At 37.3% G+C, this 24,812-nt stretch overlaps 1 long non-coding RNA gene across 1 annotated transcript; it reads right to left on the bottom strand.

The window, feature by feature from the left end:
* Nucleotides 1-779: 779 nt before the first annotated feature.
* LOC114104420 (uncharacterized) lies at nucleotides 780-24,015 on the bottom strand. The gene is made up of 6 exons (XR_003584840.2): nucleotides 23,866-24,015; nucleotides 22,046-22,218; nucleotides 19,708-19,833; nucleotides 4,912-5,090; nucleotides 4,131-4,240; nucleotides 780-1,636 (listed from the first exon to the last, which is right to left on the bottom strand). It is a non-coding gene; the product is annotated as an uncharacterized lncRNA (long non-coding RNA).
* Nucleotides 24,016-24,812: the final 797 nt, after the last annotated feature.

Here is a 24,812-nt window from a genome sequence, read left to right on the forward strand (position 1 = left end):
TTAAACATCAAAGTATGGTCAGGCCAAATAGAAATCTTAGTATTTTACAGTAAAACAGAAATAAAGTTTTCATGACTTTGTGATAGAGATGGCTCCCAATCTTCCAATCTTAAGATGGATTCAGGATGAGTAAATCATATATATATTTGTTGTTAATATTTATTTGGAACAGAAAAAGAAAATTTGCACCTGAGTGCTTACTTTTAAGAAACAGAGGTTGTAAGATGCAGGCTCTGTGAAGCAGAGCTGGAAGGCCCCTCTGAGCGATGGTGGGAGGGACTGAGAGGAAGCCAGCTAAAGCACACTTTGTGTGGGCATGCCATGCTGTGACCATGGAAGGCAGGGTTTGGAAGAAGCCTGCACAAAAGAAAACTCATTTGTGTGGAAACACCCTTCTGCTGCTGCTGTGTGGCCAGAGTTGCTTTTCTATGTGATCTGAAAATATGACCACAGCACTGGGCTTCCCACCCTCTCTGCCATCTTGCCCAGAGCATTTCCCAAATTTGCCCATCTGAAGTTACAATATCCTTTTTTGGTGGAACTCTGTTGGGCTGGGAGCCGCCATGTTTGTTCTGTGCACCACAAGCAAGTTGGCTCCAACTACCCAGTGATGGTTTTGCCTTGCCTTCTCAGATTGTATCCCCCTGTGGCAGCGCTGTGTGGCCCCATAGGCCACTTCTCTTTGCCCCTTGCTGGCTCCTTGTGATACTGTGGTTATTGGTGATGAGTCCTGTTTCCCCACATGTTGAATTTTGAACATCAGAGAAGCACGCCAAGGCAAGCATATGAAGCAAGGTTTATTTGAAAAGGGGTAACATAGACTTCTCCCACAAAGGAGAAGGGGGTCATAGCTGGTATCCTGGCATTCCAAGAAGCGAAGAGGTGTTCTCCTCTTTTTATATGTCCTAGGATTCCTATGTTCTCCTGCCTTCCCACCCTTATCTTTCTCCTTCCTGAGTACTTGACTAGGCCCAGAAATGCTGAGTGTGATGGCCAAAAGGTGTGAAATATGTGGGCTGAAGGGGGAAGGGTGGGGTGTAGTAGCCAAGGACACATTAACAACCTTATAGCTCCATGTAGGGAGGGGAAATTCCTGGGACAGGTTACCTTGACATGATGTTGGAGCAGGGGCAGGTTCTTGATAAGATCTCTGGGGGTGGGGAAGGGGTAACACAGTCTTCAACTTCCCAGACTCACTCAAAATTAGCCTCCAAGACCCAACTGACTCGATCTACCTATCTACAATGACTGCCTGTCTAATTCTGGCTTCACTTGCTCCAACTTTCAGCACCAGTGGTGGGCTGTAGTGGTGGGGTTTGTTGTAGCCTAGGTTCTCCCTGCCCATGGACAGTCTTGGCCAGACTTTTTTTAAAATGCGAATGTTTCTGTGAAGGCCTTGGATAAGTCTTATCTCACAATGCTTCTGCAAACATACCTTCACCTGAGAATTCTTTTGCAGGAATTTTTGCCAAAAGTCTAAGAATAATTATGGTAAGGGTTTCTGGAGAAGCTTAATTAAGATTTTTTTGTGGAAGAGAGGGTGTAACGACACTCTCTGTGTAGTTCCTGGCACTGCTGATCCCATTACCATTCAGGTAGGTACATCCTCCAAATCCTTTGATGGAAAACCTAAAATCTGACACAAAAATATTAAATATTCATAGGCTGGACATCCACATTTCCTTCTCCACTACACTGTCCAGCATCAACCCTCCATGTTTTTTAATGTGAACAAGAGAAATGTGCCAGTGGTAATATATACTATTTCTGCATTTAGTTTCCTTTACATTCTCAAGGTCTTTGCTTGAATAACACAAGTTTATCATTCATCTATCCCAAGCCCACTTATGTGTTATTGATTAGGTATTTAACTGGTGCTTGCTGTTGTCTCCAAACTGTTGTCATTGGTGGCTTTTTCTGAAGATTATTTTTAGTTTGATCTCCACTTGTTTCATAAATGTCTGAAGATATTTAAAAATCACTTACTACTAAATTCCTAAGAGTTTAACATTTATGATGAAAGTGATTGTGCCCCTATATTTTATCTGTTCTGATAGATGATTACTTTACCATCATTGAAATGTTTATAACAATTTAAAGGTGCTAAGATTTCTTTTGGCTCATTGTTTCAGTCCATGGTCAGCTAGGTCCAGTGCTTTCAGCCTTATGTGTGTTGAGAGCTATCCATGGGCTCTGTGGACTCAATTGTATTCCACAGACTAGTGAAAAGGATAAGATGGTGTCTAGGAACTTCCAGTGAACATTTCCTCTTCTGAGACATATTTTGAGCTCCATTGAAGCTCTGTCAATGATCCCACAGAGCACTGTATATGGGGTAACCTGCTGTAGCCACACAGCCCTTCTGAGATGGGTGTGACCTTCCAAGATGCCAATCAACATGCTGACTACAAGACATCATGAAGTATGGCTCTACTCCTGAAAACTTGTCCCTGCCTTTGGTGTCCCTTTATATAAACCTCAGGAGTCATTTTCTAATTGTCTAGCTCCAGCTCCTGTGTGGACTGGACCTATCAGGGGCTCCAAGTTTTTGAAGATAGCTTTCTGACTTTGTCTTTTGTTCTTCATTAATTCTTATAGACTTTCATTTCTTAGGAGGCTTATCCCTCCAAACCAGTAAGAATTCATTGGCAAGGTCCTGGCCACCCCAAGAGATGTGAGGATGAGCATCATGGTAGAAGAGCATGGCAGAGGTAACCTTCTCAGCTCATGGCACTCAGGAAGCAGGGATAGGCACAGCAGAAGGGACCAGGAGCTAAGATTTCCCCAAGTACATACCCCTAGTGTATGCCATTTATCTATGGAAGGATTCTGTGTCTGGGATTGAGGTCTCTAATAGCTTCATGACTGTGGCATGGTGGTTGACTAGGAAGTTTCTGTGCAAAGACACAGAATACCTGGCTGCTGGGAAAACTTCTGTACAAAGACCCAGAATGTCCAGCTACTGGAGCAATGTCCTTCAGGAGGAGGCTCTGAGTTAGTGTCTTATCAGCCTTGACCTTGATCTCACACACACAGCTCCTGGGAATAATGGAACTCTCTTATTAGACAACTACAGTGTTTCACTGTGCCTAAATCTGTCCACATGACAGTAACTTTATACAATGGACTTTCTTGAGAACTACACAAAGCTCCTAACATTGCCCATTGCAACTTAGTATGTAACTGAGGAATAAGCTTCATAATATTGCTGAGTCTGTTACCTGCCTAGTAATACAATGAACAATATGTACCAATGATGTCAATGATCTAAAGTAATCTAAGGATGTAAATAAAGCTAGCAGCTTGGGCGAGCAGCTTTTGCTTTTGCCTAATAACTATGCTTCTGTCTCCTTTTTTTTTTTTTCTTACATATCTATATTTAAAAATTTGGGAAATTATCAGCCTATGTTTGTCATTCCAGCACAACATTTTTAATTCCCCTTTCAATATCCAACATATGCCATTGGGGATGACAAATTATCTAATTACTATATTTCAAAATAGAAGGAGAATAGTGTATTTGATGTTTCAGATTATTCTGTCAATGTACCTACTTCCCTGAGCCATGCCCCAGTTACCAAGAATCCATTAAAATTATTACCCATCAAATGGATTTATCCACTGATTTCCTTCTGATAATGAAACATTAGAAGAGATTCACAATGTTTCTCTGGAAACTTTGCTTTTATGAATGGATGCAGCAGTGTAAATAGTGGACATATATGAGTCTTACAAATGTCAGTCCTTCAATGGCTAGATATCACAGTCCTCTCTGTTTATCAGCAAAGTTCTAAATTAGTGTATGCATGAGACTACAAGAACTATGCTAGATGCCATCATCCTGCTAAAGATGTCAAGCAAAATCACAATAATATAAGTTCTTTCTAAAGACACAGGTAGTAAATGGAAGAGCATAAAAATATTTATATTTTGGGTGTGTGTGGAGTTTAATGGGGATGGAATTTTGGGCCTTGAGCATACTAAGCACACTGTCTACTACTGAGTCCAGGATTCATATTTTTTTATCTGCTAGTGCAATGCACTTTACATGTGGATAATTTTCTCATCTCAAACACACAAATCACACACATGAACACAATGGAAGTAAAAAAAAAACTCTGAAAACTTACCAGGTTTTACATTTAGTGTTGTTTGTCCACTTCCATATGTGATATGATGCTTTTCTGTTAAGGCCAGTCCAATAATCAGAAAGACCTTTATATCTTTTCAGGAAATTCTGCTATACAACACAGAAAGTGAAAACATGTGTTCATATTTTTTAACATTTTTTTAGTTATACATGGACACAATATTTTATATTTATGTGGTGCTGGGGATCGAACCCAGTGCCTCATGCATGCTAGGCTAGTTCTGTACCTCTGAGCCACAACCCCAGCCCTGTGTTCATGTTTTTAAAAAGATCTTGAGTTTATTTCCCTACAGCCTTCTCTTTTGGAGGTGATATCATGGTATAATTGAGAAGCACAGATTTTGAAGTAAGACCAGTCCTCAATTCTCAGTTAAGTCATTTAATATCCGTGATCCTAAATTTCTTCATAAGGGACCATATATTCATTTCTATCATTCCAGCAAAATGTTTTTAGTGCCCACCTTCAATATCCAACATGTATCAATGCAGATGACAAATTATCTGATTAGCATATTTCTGAGTAGAAGGAGAACAGTATATCTAAATTTGCAGGTTAATATGTCAACATATCTGAAAGGACTCACAGAATTCCAGGCCAAGTATATACCTCAACAAATGGCACACACTAAAATGTTTCTCATGCCCCAAATTCTGTTTGAGATGGGGTCCTTTCTCATATTTCAGCTTTAGCTTTATGCAGCCCAAACCACTCAGGGGGCAAAGAATTCTAAAAAGAAAAGTGATCCCAAACCTTTTCTTACCAGTTCCTCCTGGCTTTCAAACTGACCAATACCGGCTTCAAAGTTAGCGCAAAAGGTCTGGCTGAATGTCCAATTCCCCATATCTTCAGCAAAATATAAACACTGGCTTCCAAATGCTATCCAATCTTTTGGGCAGGAAGACAACACAGAGTTCTCTAAGGTCTGCTCCTTATTTTTTTCTAAAATTGAGACAACCAGAAGGAATGATAATTAGCAAACTTTTTTATCTCTTTTATTTAGTTTTTTTCTATTCTAATTCTGAGTTCCATTTTGAAGTATGCTATTGATTATTGCTTTCCCGATTCATCACCAAGTCTTATCCCAAGTGTAATCATCATGTGCCCAGTGACCTTCAATTTAGGTATCTGCTCCCCTTTCTGTGGACAACCTCCATGTTCTTAACAACAGAAAGGAAAACTCCTTACCTGTCCTCGATTTTACTATCATGCATTTATTGAGGGATGAAGAAGCTTCTAGTATACAGTGTATGACACCATTCAAAATACTGGTTTTGATACCAAAAGTACGATCAAGGACTTCCTAAATTTTCTGGTGTGTGTGTGTGTGTGCGCGCGCGAGCGCGCTATTAAATATGTGCAAAAATATTTTGACCAAGGCCACTGTTAGATATCCTGAAACCAACAGGATTTCAGAGTATAGCTTTCTAGAAGAACACATATTTTAATTCCGTAGCTCTATAATTTCTCTCCCTTAACATCTAAAAATTTTAAATTGCTTTTTAGAATGTTTAGTGAAAGCAAAATGAAAAGAGATCAGGCAAAATTATCAAATAACAACAATGACTTATTTTCCTTTAGATTTTTTTTTTTTTTTTTTTTTTTTCCTGGTGTGATATAATTTATTTACATAATTCTGGAAAATCATGAGCAAACCCAAGGAAACCTTCTTGGAGAGAAGGAGAAAGCAATTTTATGAAAATTTCAAAATTATATATATATATATATATATATATATATATATATATATATATATATGTATGTATATGAATGCATTTGAGTACAGTGCATGTGTGTATAAGTCCACAGATATAGACATGGGTATAGACATATACATACTTACAAAGATTTACATATATAGATATTTTAAGACAAAAGTAAATTTAAATGACAAGCCTGGTTTCTAGCCTGTTTTACTTTTTGCTGAATGATCACCCATGGGATTTAAGACTTTGGCAACCCTAAAAAAATAGATCTCATCATTGATTATGGTGGAATGTGATGGTGGTTTATAATTATTCCAGTTTCACCTTTTGCATATGTAATCATCTTTTTGCTAAACTGACCTGTTACAAAACTAGAGAAATCCTTAAAAGCACTGACCAGTTGGCATCTCTCATCACAGAAACATTGTAAAAGGAGGAGAGTTTACCTTTCATGGTTTCTGGAAAAAAAAAAGGGAATTTCTTCTCACAGTGTAGAGTGGTGAAGAAAAGGAAGGTAGAATCTCTCTAGAAGAATAAGTGACTTGTTCCCTTTCTTTAAAAAGTGTACTTTTCATTTCACCTAACATAGATCATAGGCTGCCGTATTTTACTTATTAATTTATTTGCTTCCTGTTTTATCTAACCCTTTTTTTCTCCCTTATTTCCTCCCCCCCTCCTCTAGCTCATTCTTTCTTTTTTTTTCTCATCCCCCCTTCCTTCCTTTCTTCTTTCCTTCCCAATTTCAGACTTTAGAAATTTAGGCAATAGAACTGGGAACAGACAAATCCTGATGAGAGAATTCAGGTGAGAGAAGAGAAGATGAAGAAAGAAATCAGGTGAACTTTTTCGTTACAGATAACTTGAATCATGCATGAGTCTTAAATACCAAGCCACAGATGGGAGGGCTAAAGATTTTGGTTACTTAGCAAAAAAGTTGTGTCATTTTGCTGAACTAACTCATATTGTTCTAGAAAAACCAAGACGGATCTATATTGATATTCTGCCATTCAGGTTTATTCTAAATTTTATAAATACTCATTTTGATTCTTCACTATTTCATAACTGATGATCATATTCCTAGGTAACATGAAACTAAGAATAATTGCTACTTGATAATCATTCTTTTTAGGATGCTGAAATTTTTTCTTGTTCAGAATGGGAGAAGATACTGAGAAAAATAATAAAGTTAAAATCAAATCATTGACCACGATGGAGAAAATAAGTTTAAAAGTGGTCATGATTGGTTTTTTCTCCATAATTGGATTCAACTTCCTTATAAATCTCATATTCGAAATGTAAATAATGTAAGCTACATTCAGATACTGGGACAACTTTTAAGCCTCTTGCAAGATCTTTGTATTTGTAGGACGTTAGAAGGGAAGCTTTGATGAGAAACTTAGAAATCATCTGTACCACACTTGAGACCAATAAAATGTCTTCTAGAGGCTTTGTTCTCTGATCTTGAGAAGATAACATACCAAACTACTCTAGAAGCCGGTAAAGTCAGTAACAAAAGCTTATGTACTGGGAGTGTGTTTAGGTATGGACTATTCATTGGTAGCCCTCTGCATCAACAATACTTTTCAAAATCTATTTTCCATATAAGAATTTTCACCTGATTTCTGTTTACAAATAATATCCACGCACAAAAATTGTTGATAACATTTTGGTTCTGCCACTGAAATAAGAATAACAAAATAAAAAGGTGTGAAAGCAGATGAAAAACTACAGCAATTTTTATGAGGGCTCCTTCTTTTATGAGCTCAACCTTTTATTCTAGAAATTCAATAATGTGTCGATTTTATTCATTAGAAACTCTTCTACTGATGTCTTTTGGGGTTGGGGTTGAGAAAGACTCTGCAAAGAGCCTATAGACTTATTTGTAAGACTGGATTTATGTTCCTGCTAAATCTATGGCTAGAGTGGCTCAGTATGAGTAACACAGTTATCTGTGTTGGACCAAAAATATCAAGAGAGGGATTTTAAAAAGATAGTTGAGAAAAAGAACTACTTGAACATCTGAGGAGGGCTTGAGATATAGTTTAGTGCTAGAGTACTTGCCTATCTTGCACAAGACCCTTAGCATTGAAAACTTAGAAATCATCTAAGCAATGGATCTCTAGCACTGGAAAAAGAAAAAAAAAAAAAGATGAGGGATAGCTTCTGAGGGATAAGAAAATTGTAGAAAAGGGTCAGTTGGATTGTTTTCTCAAACTTACTCTTGTCAAAATCAATCAATAATCCTTTAAGGAAACAGCTGCTTTTAAATCAAGTTTGAACAGTATATTGCATTTTATAAATGAGAACCTAAGGTAAGTTTGAGCCATTGGCATGCCTGAATTATATGGATTACAAGACATGTCTTTTAAACCTATATAAAATATAGTTTTAAAAATAAGAGCTATACCTTTCTATAAAAATAAGAACTATATCTTTCCTCTATAAATCTTCATGTCTTGTTGTTTTATGTGCAGTAGATGATGGTGGAAAGATTTCTAAGCTTATTGCTTTTCAGATACAGGGATATGAGTAAAATTCCTCAAAATATTACAATTGTTTATAGTAACTTCCATTTGTCAACTACCTTAAAGTTTATAGAAGATCTTCCCAGTTTGTTATCTTTGTATCATATCACTTTTATGTCTGCTCTGCAACAGAAGGATGTGCAAACATTATCTATAATCAGAAAGCATTCTATTTTGTAAGCAAGCATAAATTCACTCTAAACACCAAGTTGTTTTTGAGCCCAGATAGAAGTCTACTGGATACTGAGGGGTAGTGGTCTTTTTTTTTTCTGTCTTGTTTATTTTTTTTTTTTTTTTTTTTTTTAACAGATTTTTTTTTTATTTATTTATTTTTTTATTGGTTGTTAAAAACATTATAAAGCTCTTGACATATCATATTTCATACATTAGATTCAAGTTGGTTATGAACTCCCAATTTTACCCCAAATACAGATTGCAGAATCACATCAGTTACACACCCACGTTTTTACATATTGCCATACTAGTGACTGTTGCATTCTGCTACCTTTCCTATCCTCTACCATCCCCCCTCCCTCCCCTCCCATCTTCTCTCTCTACCCCATCCACTGTAATTCGTATCTCTCCTTGTTTATTTTCCCATTCCCCTCACAACCTCTTATATGTAATTTTGTATAACAATGAGGGTCTCCCTCCATTACCATGCAATTTCCCTTTTCTCTCCCTTTCCATCCCACCTCATCTATCTGTTTAATGTTAATCTTTTCTTCCTGCTCTTCCTCCCTGCTCTGTTCTTAGTTGCTCTCATTATATCAAAGAAGACATTTGGTATTTGTTTTTTAGGGATTGGCTAGCTTCACTAAGCATAATCTGCTCTAGTGCCATCCATTTCCCTGCAAATTCTATGATTTTGTCATTTTTTAGTGTTGCGTAATACTCCATGGTGTATAAATGCCACATTTTTTTTATCCATTCATCTATTGAAGGGCATCTGGGTTGGTTCCACAGTCTAGCAATTGTGAATTGTGCTGCTATGAACATCGATGTAGCAGTATCCCTGTAGTACGCTCTTTTAAGGTCTTCGGGGAAAAGTCCAAGAAGGGCAATAGCTGGGTCAAATGGTGGTTCCATTCCCAGCTTTCCCAGGAATCTCCATACTGATTTCCAGATTGGCCGCACCAGTTTGCAGTCCCACCAGCAATGTACAAGAGTACCCTTTTCCCCACATCCTCTCCAGCACTTGTTGTTGTTTGACTTCATAGTGGCTGCCAATCTTACTGGAGTGAGATGGTATCTTAGGGTGGTTTTGATTTGCATTTCTCTGACTGCTAGAGATGGTGAGCATTTTTTCATGTACTTGTTGATTGATTGTATGTCCTCCTCTGAGAAGTGTCTGTTCAGGTCTTTGGCCCATTTGTTGATTGGGTTATTTGTTTTCTTATTGTTTAATTTTTTGAGTTCTTTGTATACTCTGGATATTAGGGCTCTATCTGAAGTGTGAGGAGTAAAAATTTGTTCCCATGATGTAGGCTCCCTATTTACCTCTTTTATTGTTTCTCTTGCTGAGAGAAAACTTTTCAGTTTAAGTAAGTCCCATTTGTTGATTTTTGTTATCAACTTTTGTGCTATGGGTGTCCTATTAAGGAATTTGGAGCCCGACCCTACAATATGTAGATCGTAGCCAACTTTTTCTTCTATCAGACGCAGAGTCTCTGATTTGATATCTAGCTCCTTGATCCACTTTGAGTTAACTTTTGTGCATGGCGAGAGGAGGGGATTCAGTTTCATTTTGTTGCATATGGATTTCCAGTTTTCCCAGCACCATTTGTTGAAGATGCTATCCTCCCTCCATTGCATGCTGTTAGCTCCTTTATCAAATATAAGATAGTTGTAGCTTTGTGGATTAGTCTCTGTGTCCTCTATTCTGTACCATTGGTCCACCCTCCTGTTTTGGTACCAGTACCATGCTGTTTTTGTTACTATTGCTCTGTAATATAGTTTTAAGTCTGGTATCGCTATACCGCCTGATTCGCACTTCCTACTTAGAATTGCTTTTGCTATTCTGGGTCTTTTATTCTTCCATATGAATTTCATGATTGCTTTATCCATTTCTACAAGAAATGCATTTGGGATTTTGATTGGCATTGCATTAAACCTATAGAGAACTTTTGGTAATATCGCCATTTTGATGATGTTAGTTCTGCCTATCCATGAACAGGGTATATTTTTCCATCTTCTAAGAACTTCTTCTACTTCTCTTTTTAGGGTTTTGTAGTTTTCATTATATAAATCTTTCACCTCTTTTGTTAGGTTGATTCCCAAGTATTTTATTTTTTTTGAGGATATTGTGAATGGAGTGTTTTTCCTCATTTCCGTTTCAGAAGTTTTGTCGCTGATATACAGAAATGCCTTTGATTTATGCGTGTTGATTTTATATCCTGCCACTTTGCTGAATTCATTTATTAGTTCTAGTAGTTTTTTTGTAGACCCTTTTGGGTCTTCTAGGTATAGAATCATGTCATCTGCAAATAGTGATAATTTAAGTTCTTCCTTTCCTATTTTTATGCCTTTAATTTCTTTCGTCTGTCTAATTGCTCTGGCCAGTGTTTCGAGAACAATATTGAATAGAAGTGGTGATAGAGGGCATCCCTGTCTTGTTCCAGATTTTAGGGGGAATGCCTTCAATTTTTCTCCATTGAGAATGATGCTAGCCTGAGGCTTAGCATAGATAGCTTTTACAATGTCGAGGTAAGTTCCTGTTATCCCTATTTTTTCTAATGTTTTGAACATAAAGTGATGCTGTACTTTGTCGAATGCTTTTTCTGCGTCTATTGAGATGATCATATGGTTCTTATTTTTAAGTCTATTGATGTGGTGAATAACATTTATTGATTTCCGTATATTGAACCATCCTTGCATCCCAGGGATGAATCCTACTTGATCATGGTGCACAATTTTTTTGATGTGCCTTTGTATCCGATTCGCCAGAATTTTATTGAGAATTTTTGCATCTAGGTTCATCAGAGATATTGGTCTGTAGTTTTCTTTCTTTGAGGTGTCTTTGTCTGGTTTCGGAATCAGGGTGATGTTGGCCTCATAGAATGAATTTGGCAGAGCTCCTTCTTTTTCTATTTCCTGAAATAACTTGAAAAGTATTGGCATTAATTCTTCCTTAAAGGTTTTGTAAAACTCTGCTGTATACCCATCCGGTCCCGGGCTTTTCTTGGTTGGAAGTCTGTTGATTGCTTCTTCTATTTCATCTATTGTTATTGGTCTGTTTAAGTTGTGAGTATCCTCCTGACTCAGTCTGGGTAAATCGTATGACTTAAGGAATTTATCGATGTCTTCACTATCTTCTATTTTATTGGAATATAGGTTTTCAAAATAATTTCTAATTGTCTTCTGTATTTCTGTAGTGTCTGTTGTGATATTGCCTTTTCCATCCCGTATGTTAGTGATTTGAGTTCTCTCTCTTCTTCTCTTCGTTAGCATGGCTAAAGGTCTGTCGATCTTATTTATTTTTTCAAAGAACCAACTTTTAGTTCTGTTAATTTTTTCAATAGTTTCTTTTGTTTCAATTTCGTTGATTTCCGCTCTGATTTTGATTATTTCTTGCCTTCTGCTACATTTGCTGTTGTTTTGCTCTTCCTTTTCTAGGGCTTTGAGGTGAAGTGTGAGCTCATTTATTTGTTGGTTTTTCCTTTTTTTGAGGAATGACCTCCAAGCGATGAATTTCCCTCTTAAAACTGCTTTCATTGTGTCCCATAGATTCCGATATGTTGTGTCTGTATTTTCATTTATCTCTAAGAATTTTCTGATTTCTTCCTTTATGTCTTCGGTAACCCATTGATCATTCAGTAACATATTGTTCATTTTCCATGTGATGTAGGATTTTTCCTTCCTTCTTTTATCATTGATTTCCAGTTTCATTCCATTATGATCAGATAAAATGCATGGTATTATCTCCACCCCTGTATATTTACTGAGGGTTGCCCTATGGCATAATATATGGTCTATTTTTGAGGAGGATCCATGTGCTGCTGAGTAAAAAGTATATCCACTTGATGATGGTTGATATATTCTATATATGTCAGTTAAGTCTAGGTTGTTGATTGTGATATTGAGTTCTATAGTTTCTTTATTCAGCTTTTGTTTGGAGGATCTGTCCAATTGTGAGAGAGGTGTGTTGAAGTCACCCATAATTATTGTGTTGTGGTCTATTTGATTCTTGAACTTGAGGAGAATTTGTTTTATGAACGTCGCAGCACCATTATTTGGTGCATAAATATTGATAATTGTTATGTCTTGTTGGTGAATGGTTCCTTTTAACAGTATATAATGTCCTTCCTTATCCCTTTTGATTAATTTAGTCTTGAAGTCAATTTTATTCGATATGAGGATGGCCACCCCTGCTTGCTTACGAGGACCGTGTGCGTGGTATATTTTTTCCCAACCTTTCACCTTCAGCCTGTGTATGTCTTTTCCAATCAGATGTGTCTCCTGGAGGCAGCATATTGTTGGATTTGTTTTTTTAATCCATGTTACCAGCCTATGTCGCTTTATTGGAGAGTTTAAGCCATTAATGTTTAGAGTTACTATTGATATATGGTTTGTACTTCCAGCCATGTTTGATTATTTATCTTCTTCTTTTTTTTTTTTTTTTTTTTAATTTAGTTTGTTTCTCCATGGTTAGCTTTCCCCCCGCCCTCTGTCTTTATAGAGGCACTTCCCACTGATGGTTTTGGTTATTGTTTTTCATTTCTTCCTCGTGTAGTGTTTTGCTCAAGATGCTTTGCAATGCTGGTTTTCTGGCTGCAAATTCTTTTAGCTTTTGTTTATCATGAAAGATTTTTATTTCGTTATCGTACCTGAAGCTTAATTTTGCTGGATACAGAATTCTTGGTTGGCATCCATTGTCTTTCAGTGTTTGAAATACGTTGTTCCAGGATCTTCTCGCTTTCAGCGTCTGTGATGAAAAATCCGTTGTTAACCTTATTGGTTTACCCCTGAATGTAATCTGCCTCCTTTCTCTTGTAGCTTTTAGTATTTTCTCTTTGTTCTGTATATTGGATATCTTCATAACAATGTGTCTTGGCGTTGGTCTACTGTGATTTTGTGTGCTCGGTGTCCTGTATGCATCTACAATTTGTATATCCGTTTCCTTTTTTATTTCTGGAAAGTTTTCTGTAATTATTTCTTTCAGCAGGTTACTCATTCCCTTGGTTTGAATCTCTGTACCTTCTTCTATCCCGATGACTCGTAGGTTTGGTTTCTTTATGTTATCCCATATCTCTTGGATGTTTTTCTCGTGGTTTTTAACCAGCCTTTCTGAGTTGGCTAGGCTCTTTTCAAGATGATATATTTTGTCTTCATTATCTGATGTTCTGGCTTCTACTTGCTCCACTCTGTTAGTGATACTCTCAATTGAGTTTTTAATTTGGTTTATCGTTTCCTTCATTTCTAGAATTATTGTTTGGTTTTTTTTTATAATCTCAATCTCCTGATAAAGATGCTTAACTTCTTCTTTTATCTGTCTATGTAATTCATTTTCAAAGTGTTCTTTCACTGTTTGAATTTGCTGTCTCGTATCTTCTTTAAGGTTCCATTCCATCTGTCTAAGGTATTCCTTGAGTTCTTTATATGACCATTTTTCTGCTGACTCTAGGTCCTCCTGAATATTTAGGCTGTCCTTCATTGTTTGTACTACTTTTCTTCCTTGCTTTTTTATGCTGCTCATGTTTCTTCTTGTTCTGTTTGACTGCTGAGTTATTGTTTACTCTTGTAGATTTATTTGATGCTTGAGAGGAAAGATATTAGAAGGGAAGGGAAGAAGTCACTAAAGAGAATGAGAGTAGGCAGGTAGAATTCAAGGAAGGGGGAATAAGAAAATTGAAAAGAAATGAAAAGACAAAAGAAACAAGAATAACAAAGATTAGATAATAAAGAAAGAAAGGAAAGATGAAAAAAAATTTTTTTAAGAAAAATAATAGTGATAATAAAAAATTAAAATTAAAATTAAAAAAATAATAATAAAATAAAAAAAATTAAAAAATATAGAAACATTGAAAAAAGTTAAAGAACAACAACAAATAAAAATTGAAAATGAAAGAAAAAGAAGAGAAAAAAAGAAAAAAAAACAAAAAAGAAAAAGAAAAAAAAATGATAATAATAATAATAAATGCAGTCCTAGAGTTCTATTAACTTCTCTTCCAGTAGGTGGCGCTGTGCCCACTGGGCCAAGCTTCTCCTCTCAACAGGTGGGAACCATTCACTGTGCAGCCGCTCTTTCTCCTAGACTGGGCGGGTCTCCAATCCTGAGTGTCTAGGGCCTTGTCTTGTGTTTCCTCAAGCCAGGCCGTGCTCACCTGTGGCGCTCACCACAATACTGGCTACACACCAGGTCTGCTGCTCCTGGGAGCCCTGTTTTCATGAACACCTGGGCTCACTCTCCCTGTTTGCCTCCCTCAGACCCTAAGTTTGTAGAGCTTGGGGCTGAGATCCCCCAGCGAATTTGCTTGCCCTCCTGTAGCCACGCCCCCGGTAGCTGGTGCAAGAGACCTCAGTTGTCAGCACTGGTGGGAGCGGTAGCCGGGAGTTCCGCGCCGCGAGTCCCGCGCTACTCCTGATTCCCTCGGTCTGGTTATTGCGTTCACAGGAGAGCTGGGAGTGGCCCTTAAGTTTTCCCTGCTGTGTGGAGAGAAATGACTAGGGGATTACACACCTGTCGCACTGGTTTCAATGCAGTTATCTCCTCCGCCCGTGACACCGTTTCTCTGCCATGGTGATATCCCATGCAAATGGTGACCGTTTGTTCCCTTTGCCAGGTGACCAATGCAACGGGTGGGTCCTAACTGTCTCTCCCAATCCCCGTTTCAGTCCTGTGGCCACTGCCTATGAAGGCTCGGTTGGCTTTTACCTCTGTAAGTTCCTAAGGGCCGGCCAATTATTTCAGCGGGATCGTTAGTGCTGAGTCACAGGAAGCAGGCGAACCGGAGCTTAATTGCTTCCGATTCGGGCTCTGTGTGTGTGTTCTGAGGGGCCCAGCCTGTACACCCCAGATCCACGTCAGCTCAGCATTGCCTAGTGATCCTGAGCAAACAGCATTTAGACAGTTTACGGCTCCCTATGCCCGCGCAGTTGAAGATGTCAGAGACTTGATCTCTCTGCGCCTGCCACCATGTTACATCTCCTCAATGCTATTCATGTTGCCCTTACAGCTTCCTGGTATAAGCAAGTTCTTGGGATTATACAAACTGCTGCTTCTGTTTCCAGTCCAGATTTCTAGAAATGAAACCCTGCCGCTGTCGCTGTCTCTGGGCCACGCTTGTCTGCGACCGTAGCAGAGCCGCCCTGGCTTCCGCAGCTCTTCAGCCCTGTGCCCGGCCCCAGGGGCCCAAGCAGCTGCCGCCGCGGCTCTCCGTCCCCCTCCTCCGGAGCACGGGTCCCCTGGCAGGGGGGTGCAGAACGACCCCAGAGCAGGCTCTGCCCGAAGGTGCAGCGGCGAACAGGCCACCGAGACACTCAAGGCTGCAGTCCAGCCTTCGGAGGACAGGGCTCGGCACGCAGCCCAGCTCCAACCTCTAGGTGCGGCTGCCGGACAGTGTATACAGAGCCATCAAGACAGCAAGCAGAAAGCAAATGGCGGCTCCCACGGAGTGGATTTTCGGCACAGAAACCACAGCCCCGCCAACAAACCCAATCCACAAACTCTCCCTGTATAAAAAGTATTCAAAAAAAAAAAAAAAAAGGCGGGGCGCACTGAGCTTTCTTTGCCTCGGGTACTTACAATCCACTGCTGATTACACATTCAGCTTCTCCGCCCGGAGCGAAGCGAAAGAGGAAGCAGATGGGAGCAAAGCGCCCACGGCTCTGGGCAGCCAAGCGTCTCTTTTTCGATTTCTTTGTTCTTCCTGCTCCTTGGCAAAGTGGTCCGCTACAGATTAACGGTGAAATGAGCTCTAACAGAAATCTCTATTAAAGCCGCTGCTTTGAGCACCACGCTCAGCACTTCAGCAACCCCCGTACGCAGCGGCCATCTTTTCCCTCCCCCTCCTTTAGATTTAATAGTAGGAAATTCTTTACAGCTCTTCCTAACTCTGATCACTAGAATAAGTCATTAGGTAAGAAGATAAAAACAAAGAGCTGTAAAGATTATTCTCACTGATTCCTTTTAAATTAACAGAATTATTTTCAGAGACTGCTAAATATTTTAGGCGACATTGAATAAAACCCTTTGGTAAAATATTTATCTGACTTTTAGACTTGTGTATTATTAATTGAGCTAGTTAAAGCTAATTTGAGAAAATAATGTTTTTCATATTATGTAGTTTTATGAAACAGTTACTCCAACTGTAGTCAATTCTCATCTTATTTCCTCATGTAAAATGCTTAGTATATTCTTTTGTTATTAACAAAACATAAAAGTAGATGATAAATGCTGGATGAATTAAATGTTGTGGGAGAGAATTAGCAAATTATACAATTCTCATATTCACAGAAAAAAATCATCAGAGGATGAGTTTCTTAATGAGAAAGTCTCTGAGTTTTATCAATCATTTATTTTAATTACTGTAGCAGGATCATACCAGAATCAAATACACTATGTGCAGGTATTTACTGAAGAAGTAGTATTCTTTCTGTCATACTCTCCAACTAATACATACTCATAATTTGAGCTACACATAATATTACATTATGGCAAATTGTTGAGAGCAGGATAGGTGCTAAATCACAATTTAAATTTTGATAAAAATTAAATTGCATTTTCTTTTGATAATTTTCAAAATTTATATCAAATAGTCTTTTTACTATTTTTTAATTTTACATACATGCAGTATCTTTATTGTGGTGCTGAGGATCACACCCAGTGCCTCACACATGGGAGGCAAGGACTCCACTGTTGAGTCACACCCCAGCCACCTCAAATTGTTTTAAAATATAAAATATTACTAAAATTATAATTCTAAATAATCTGAAAAAATATTTTAAGAGAGTCTTATATGATTTTTTAAATGAAACTTCTACATATTCAACATATTAAGCATGAAGAAATAAACAACTTTAAATAGGCATCTCATATTACACTATGATAAAATTCTAGGATATAAATACATTTGAAGAAAACAAATCGACCAGAATTTTCAAACATTAGAAAGGTTTTGCTTCATGTGTTTTTTTTATTATTAATTTTAATTCATTCATTTACTCATTCATTCATTCATTCATTTTGTGGTGGGGGAATCAATCCCAGGTCCTTATGCAGGCTAGGCAAGCACTCTACCACTGAGTTACACTCCGAGACACATTGTTCCTGCTTATTTAAAAAAAAAAAAAAAAAGTTAATTTTTTTTTGGGGGGGTGATTGGGTTTCAAATCATGACAAAATTTATATTCCAATAGATATATTTAAAATGACAATATAAAGATAAGTTTTAATATGCCAACATATTTGATGTGCTAGAAATTACATCATTTACAACTATTTAAATATCTGATGAAAAATTCCAGGTAATATATAGTTTTTAAAATTATTTTAGGTCATGTTTTAGAAATTGTAAGATGGCTTGGGAGGCTGAGGCAGGAGGCCAGTAAGTTCAAAGTCAGCCTCAGTAACTTAGCAAGGCTCTAAGAAACTTAGTGAGACTCTGTGTCTAAATTAAAACATAAAAAGGTCTGGGGATGTGGCTCAGGGATTAAGCATCCCTGAGTTCAATCCCCCTTCCAAAAAATGTGGATAGTAGAAGTTGTAGAAACAACAAAAATTTGAATACCACTTTTGTAAATCAAAATACACATATTTTCTCATGTAAAGTCATCTCTACCTGAGCAGTTCTTTAATAGACCCCAAGCAAAGCTGGTGATATATTGCTCCTATATATAAAGGATGAATATTTTTAAAAGAGATTTATAGTTCTTCTATACTGTCCTGCATTCTCAGTCTTCTTAAGTGTAAGATGAAATACTTCAGGTCAAAGGATAAGCCTCTGCCTGAGAATATTTCAAGTACATACTCTACTTTATTCTTTAATGGAATGACAATTCTGATTGGGACATGTCAGGAAATACTTACCTAAATGGAATTTCTATACCCACAGCTTTGCTCATATCAGTGAATTGCACTTGTATTCTTTCAAGCTCAAAAGAAAATTCTTAAAATTATGATTGACTTTTGTCTTCCTAATACTCAATATTCCATCTAATATGAAATACTGTTGGCTTAACTTCCAAAATATCCACCTTGCCCACAACTCCACACTTTTTTTCATCAGGCGTAAGCCATCATCATCTCAAGTTGATTTCTACAAGATTTTTCTGAAAAGTCTTCCTGCTTTTATCCTGGTCTCCTAAAAGTTTATTCTCAGTATGGAAATCAGTAATTCAGCCATTAAAGTTCAATGCTGCCACCTCTCTCTTTCTATTGCATTCAGAGTGAAAGGCAGTTTTTAAATAGCTTACAAGACTCCTGCTATCCATGGAAAATATCCCCAGTGGATGCCTGAAACTGTGGATAATACCAAACCTTATATATACTATGTTTTCTTTTTATTCCTATACATACAAGCAGCCCATTGATAAAGTTTAACCTTTTTATTTAAAAGGCGGTCGTTATGACTTCTCTTTGGTATATCCAAATTGCCAACATACTACTTTTGTGCTTTGGGGTACTGTTAATAATAAAAATTATTAGAACACAGATACCATGACCATGAATCTGATAATAGAGGCAGCTCCATTATCAGATGCATAGGCAGGTTGTGGATGCATTAGACAGAGGGATGATTCAAATTTGGGGCAGGATAACAAAAAATGGGACAAGATTTTGTTACATTATTCAGAGAAGTGTGTAATTTAAAACTTATAAATTGTTTAATTTCTAAAATTTTCCACTTAATATTTTTGGAAAACAGTTGACCATGTGTAACTGAAACCACAGGTAATGAGGGGATGCTGTACCTTCCCCTATTATATTCCTGTTCTCCATTCTTACTCTACTTTATCTACAGCACACTCCCAAAGTCTTAGGGCTTTACTTTACTTTTTCTTTCTGGAACAGTTCCCCAGTAAACCATGACTTTTCCATTCCCTTCAAAATGCTGCTAAATACCTTCCCAAAGAAGATCATATTGCAACCCTACGTATATTACAACCTGTTCCACTCTTACCTTTATTTGGTTTTACCTGTATTAAGAAATTAACTTTGAAGACAGCAGAAATTGTTTATTTTGGGGTGTGTGTGTGTTTTATATACTAATATATCTCAAGCACTTTACACAGTGCCTGACACATAACAGAGCTCAAAATTAAATAAATACTTATTGACAATATAAATGTGTACAAAATATTGCATAGTTTGGAGGAAAAGTAACTTACGTGACAAAATTACAGCAAGTGCAATGACATTTGAAATTAGGACTGAGATAATAGAAAAGCACGAATAAATTTTGATAGGAGTTACAGGATATATAACTGCTAGAAACTTTTCTTGAAGACTTTTACCTGCAAAACATAAATACCAAAATACTTTCTCTTAGGGAGGAATCTCTTAGGGAAGAAAAATTTTAATTAGCCACAGAATCAACTCCAAGTTTAGTTTGTACTCTCCTAGTGCAAGTCTCTTCTACAAAAGGTCCCGTCCATCAATAATATCCATGAAAGAGGGCTACAAACAAGGGAAATGGAACATTTCCTCTCCAGGATTTTCTAGTTATTGGAAAAAGGGGCAATGAAAGTATAAGACAAAAAAGAGGACAAATCAGGATGAAAAAGAGACATATAAACAATCCAGATTTGCCTCCATAATAAATGACCCAGTTAGAAGTACTAAGGGATACATTAGAAGATAAACCAACATAATTTACTTTTTTTCCATTTAAAAAGTTAGATTTAATTTTTAAAAAAGATAAAAAATTTTCTTTCCACATGCCTCTAAGTAAAATAACTTATGGTCTAATTTCTTCTTCTTCTTTTTTTAATCACTCTACTTGTTCTTTTTAGTTACACATGACAGTAGAATGCATTTTGACATATCATACATACATGGAGCCGAACTTCCCATTTTTGTGGCTGTTTATGATGTGGAATTAAAGTGATCATTAACATAGGAAATTTATGTCCAATTCATTCTACTATCTTTCCATTCTCATCTCCTCTCCCTTCCTGCCATTCCTCTCTGTCCAATTTGGTGAAATTCCACCACCTATTTTGGGTCATCTGCATATTAGAGAGAACATTTGGCCTTTGTTTTGGGGGGGATTGGCTTACATCACTTAGCATGATATTCTCCAGCTCCACCCATTTACATGCAAATACCATAATTTTATTCTCTTTTAATGCTGAGTAATATTCCATTTTGTATACATACCACAGTTTCTTTATCCATTCATCTATTGGCATCTAGGATGGTTCCACAGTTTAGCTATTGTGAAGGTGGTCTAAACATTGATGTAACAGTGATACTATAGTATGCTGATTTTAAGTCCTTTGAGTATATGCCAAGGAGTAGGATAACTGGGTCAAATGGTAGTTCCATTCCAAGTTTTCTGAGGAATCTCCATATTCCTTTCCAGAGTGGTTGTACCAGGTTGCAGTTCCACCATCAGTTCCACCAGCAATGTATGACTGTACCCTTTTCCCCACATCTTTGCCAACTCTTATTGTTACTAGTATTTTTGATAATTGCAATTCTGACTGTATGTAATGCACCATTTTAACAGAATAAGAAATGAGAGGACATAGGGGCATCCCAAGAAATATAGTAAAAGCATGTGAATTTTTAAAAAAAATACAACAAAATGTTTAATGAGTCAATTTGTTTTAGCAAATATGGAATTGCCACAGAGAGAAAGAGAGGGAAAGGGGCCATGGGACTAGGGTGTTAGAGAGAGTCAGGAAGGCCAAAGAGAACCAACTATTTAAGAAATAAGGGGAAACAGGTGGGGTACCATGGAGGACTGAAGGACCAGTGCTGTGGTCCTACAAAGGGGTGAGGGCAGGGCACCAAGGGCCAGTCAACAAAATTCAAAATAGTTTGGCCATAAAATATAAACACAGCATGTTCCTACCTACCATGGGAAGGGGAGAAGAAAAGGGGTCTAAGAGAGAAAAGGCTGTTTTAAGAAGGGCTGTGGGGGTCTTATCTCCCTACTGTGCACCCCTCCTCATCCCAACCCATTCCCTCTGTGTCTGTGTGGGCCTGTGTGAACTTCCCCAGTCCCTTCCCTGTCATAACCTCCCTACTCCCCACCCCCCACACTTAATTGCTGCCATTCCATTTTCTGCTGGCTATCAGGTGGTCATTTGGCTGTCACTCATCTTCAGAGGGGGAAAAGGGGAGACAAATGGGGAGAGAAGCCTCCAGGCAGCCATGCCCCCACCCTCCCCAGGCCACTTCTACCAGATGTCTCCGCAGTGGTTAAGAGTCAGGGGTCACAATATTTTTTGACAACCACTCTGTTGGTGAATTTGTGAAGGTCCTGCATGGATTTCTGACAGTCAGACACAGAGGAGAACTCCACAAGGATCTTGCCACAGTCAGGCACCTGGACACCATCCACAGGCCTGGGATCTCAACAGACGTGAGGATCTGTACTTGCTGCACTTATCCCACAGCTCCTACATGACCTCCTGTACTCCTCATTAGCCAGGAGTGCCTCTGGCAGCACCACTTCATGAGGCACAGGACCTCAGTAGGATGGGCCCCTATCTGTACCTGTGAGCTCATCAGGCCAGGCACCTACAGCATCACTGGTGTCTGATTGCTGGTGCTCAGCTTGGTGTTCTTGGATCCCATGCTGGTCCTCTGTATGAGCAGCTTTTTATCCCCACAGCTGTATCCCATTCAACCCAGCAATGACCTGATCCATGATGATGATATCAAAGAATCTACCAAAAGGATATTAGATGTAATAAATTAATTTTTACAAAGCTATGGTACAATCCTGATCTTTAAAAATAACTTCTATTTTCATATGCTAGAATTACTAAATGCAAATTAAAATACAAGATCAGGACCATTTATAGCAACACCAATTAAGATAAAATATTTAACTTGTAAAGCTATCAAAATATATTCATAATCAGTATAATGAAAACTATATGCAAAAACAACAAACAGCTCTAAGAAGACATAAATCAATAGAGAAATAAAAAATATTAATGGATTGGAATATTCAACTCATGGATTAAATATTCAAACTATTTCCAAACAGGTTTATAAATACAGTGCTATTCCAGTAAACATTGCACTATGATTTATTTTATTTTATTTTTTGGTAGAAATTAAGAAGGTCACTTTTTAATTATGTGAAAAGGTAAAAGAACCAAAATTGCCTAAATGATTTTAGGAAAAAAAAAAAAAGATCAGATTTGGAGAAATCAGAGTTTTAGATTTCATGACTTACAAAGTAACAACAATAAAGACAATGCCAGAATGGTAAATAAACACATAAAGTATGCTTGATGTTGATAGATTTTTGAGAAATTCAAATTAGAACCATAATTGGTAATCTCCATATGATTATTAGAGTAGTAAACAAAACTAAACAAAGTCACACCAGCAAGTGTTGCTGAAGAACAGACACAAATGGAAGGTCCTTGTATTGTGTTTAGCAAGGAAAAATGGTAAACATACGTATGCCACATGCCCTGTTCAGGTGCCCCTAGATGTTCTAAACAAGGGGAATAAAAACTCAAGTTTATATTCAAACCTGTACATGAACATTTATAGCAGTTTTATTTTTTATTGATTATTAAAAATAAAAAATTTTCAACAATTCAAATATTCTTCAGTTGAAGAATTGGTAAAAAAAACACTACTCAGGACTTATAAAGAAACAAAAAATAATAAGAGGAAAAGATAAAAAAAAAATGGAGGAGGTAAGAAAGAGCAATGAAATTGGAAAAAAAAATACTTTCTTACAAGTTTGTACAGATTTGACCACATCTGTGTCTAATTTCAAGTTTCTCTCCCAGGATCGCCTAAATGGAGACTTGCTCAAAAGAATAAATAATTGCAGGAGTCCCAACTCGAAAAAGCTTCCTCTATAGCTCATTTTAATCATCTTGCCCACAAAGAATCTGCAAACTTGAAGTTCCAGCTTTTTCAGGGTAAATTATCTTAGTAGGTGTATTACAGAGTCATTGGCATTGAAGTCTGCCATTAACCCGGAATATAAAGAGCATATTACTGAAAGTCATGGTGTGACCTACAAGTGTGCAAATTGCCAGAGACATAGGCAAGAGAGAGTACTAGTGCTCTGAACACAAGGAACAGTTTCCTCCTCCTCTTGCAACCAAATTCACTATTCATTAGTCTTGCTTCATGAATATTTAAGAAACATATATCATAATACAATAACTAATGTAGCAATTCTATATCTATCCTCACACCTAGTCTATTCCCCTCTCTCCGGAACTTCTTCGGAGATTGTAAAATACTAACATGTCTAAATTCAGCTCCCTTTGCAATTCAGGGGCTGGGGAGTAAAAATGCCCCTCTTATAATTTTTCTAATTTCATCAATTACTTTACCAGGTTCAGCTTTTTCCAGTCCATCTGTGAATCTAAGGTCTGTTTTTAACATTTCCACTGAAGCCTCTGTAGCTGTCATCTTGGTGCTCAGACCCGAGAAGAGTTCACTAGTGATCTCTTGGTGATGCTGGATTGTGGGTGAACCACAGATGCTCACCTCCTGACTGAGCAGGAAGCTGAAAAGCACTGTGAGACTAAAGCCCGCCATGGGAGAAACTTTGAAACCACATATTTAAGCAAATTTTCAGAACAATTTACTGATCTACAAATTTCCAGCCCTGAAAGAAGAAACGTTTCAAAACAGAGAACCACATTAAGGAAAGCATAAACAAAATAAGTTAAACTGATAAATGACTAACTAGAAAATTTGTATTAGAACCTGCATCTTATTACTTTAAGTTAGTTTTATGTTCCGATTGATACTGATACACAAAACAGAGCTCAAAATTAAATAAATTTTACTGACACTATAAATGTGTACAAAATACTGCATAGTTTGGAGAAAAACTTACCTGACAAAATAATGGAAAGTGCAATGACACTTGCAATTAGGACTAAGGTAATAAAAAAGCACAAATAAATTTTGATAGGAGTTACAGGGTATATAACTGCTAGAAATTTTTCTTGCAAAATTTTTTTTGCAAAAAATATTTTTCTGCAAAACATAAATACCAAAATACTTTCTCTTAGGGAGGAAAAAAGTTAATTAGCCACAGAATCAACTCCAAGTTTAGTTTGTACTCTCCTAGTGCAAGTCTCTTCTACAAAAGTTCGTGTCAATCAATAATATCCATGAAAGAGGGCTACAAACAAGGGAAATGGAACATTTCCTCTCCAGGATTTTCTAGTTATTGGAAAAAGGGGCAATGAAAGTATAAGATAAAAAAGAGGACAAATCAGGATGAAAAAGGGACATATAAACAATCCAGATTTGCCACCATAATAAA

Source organism: Marmota flaviventris, chromosome 3, assembly GCF_047511675.1.
Source record: "Marmota flaviventris isolate mMarFla1 chromosome 3, mMarFla1.hap1, whole genome shotgun sequence".
Classification (NCBI taxonomy): domain Eukaryota; kingdom Metazoa; phylum Chordata; class Mammalia; order Rodentia; family Sciuridae; genus Marmota; species Marmota flaviventris.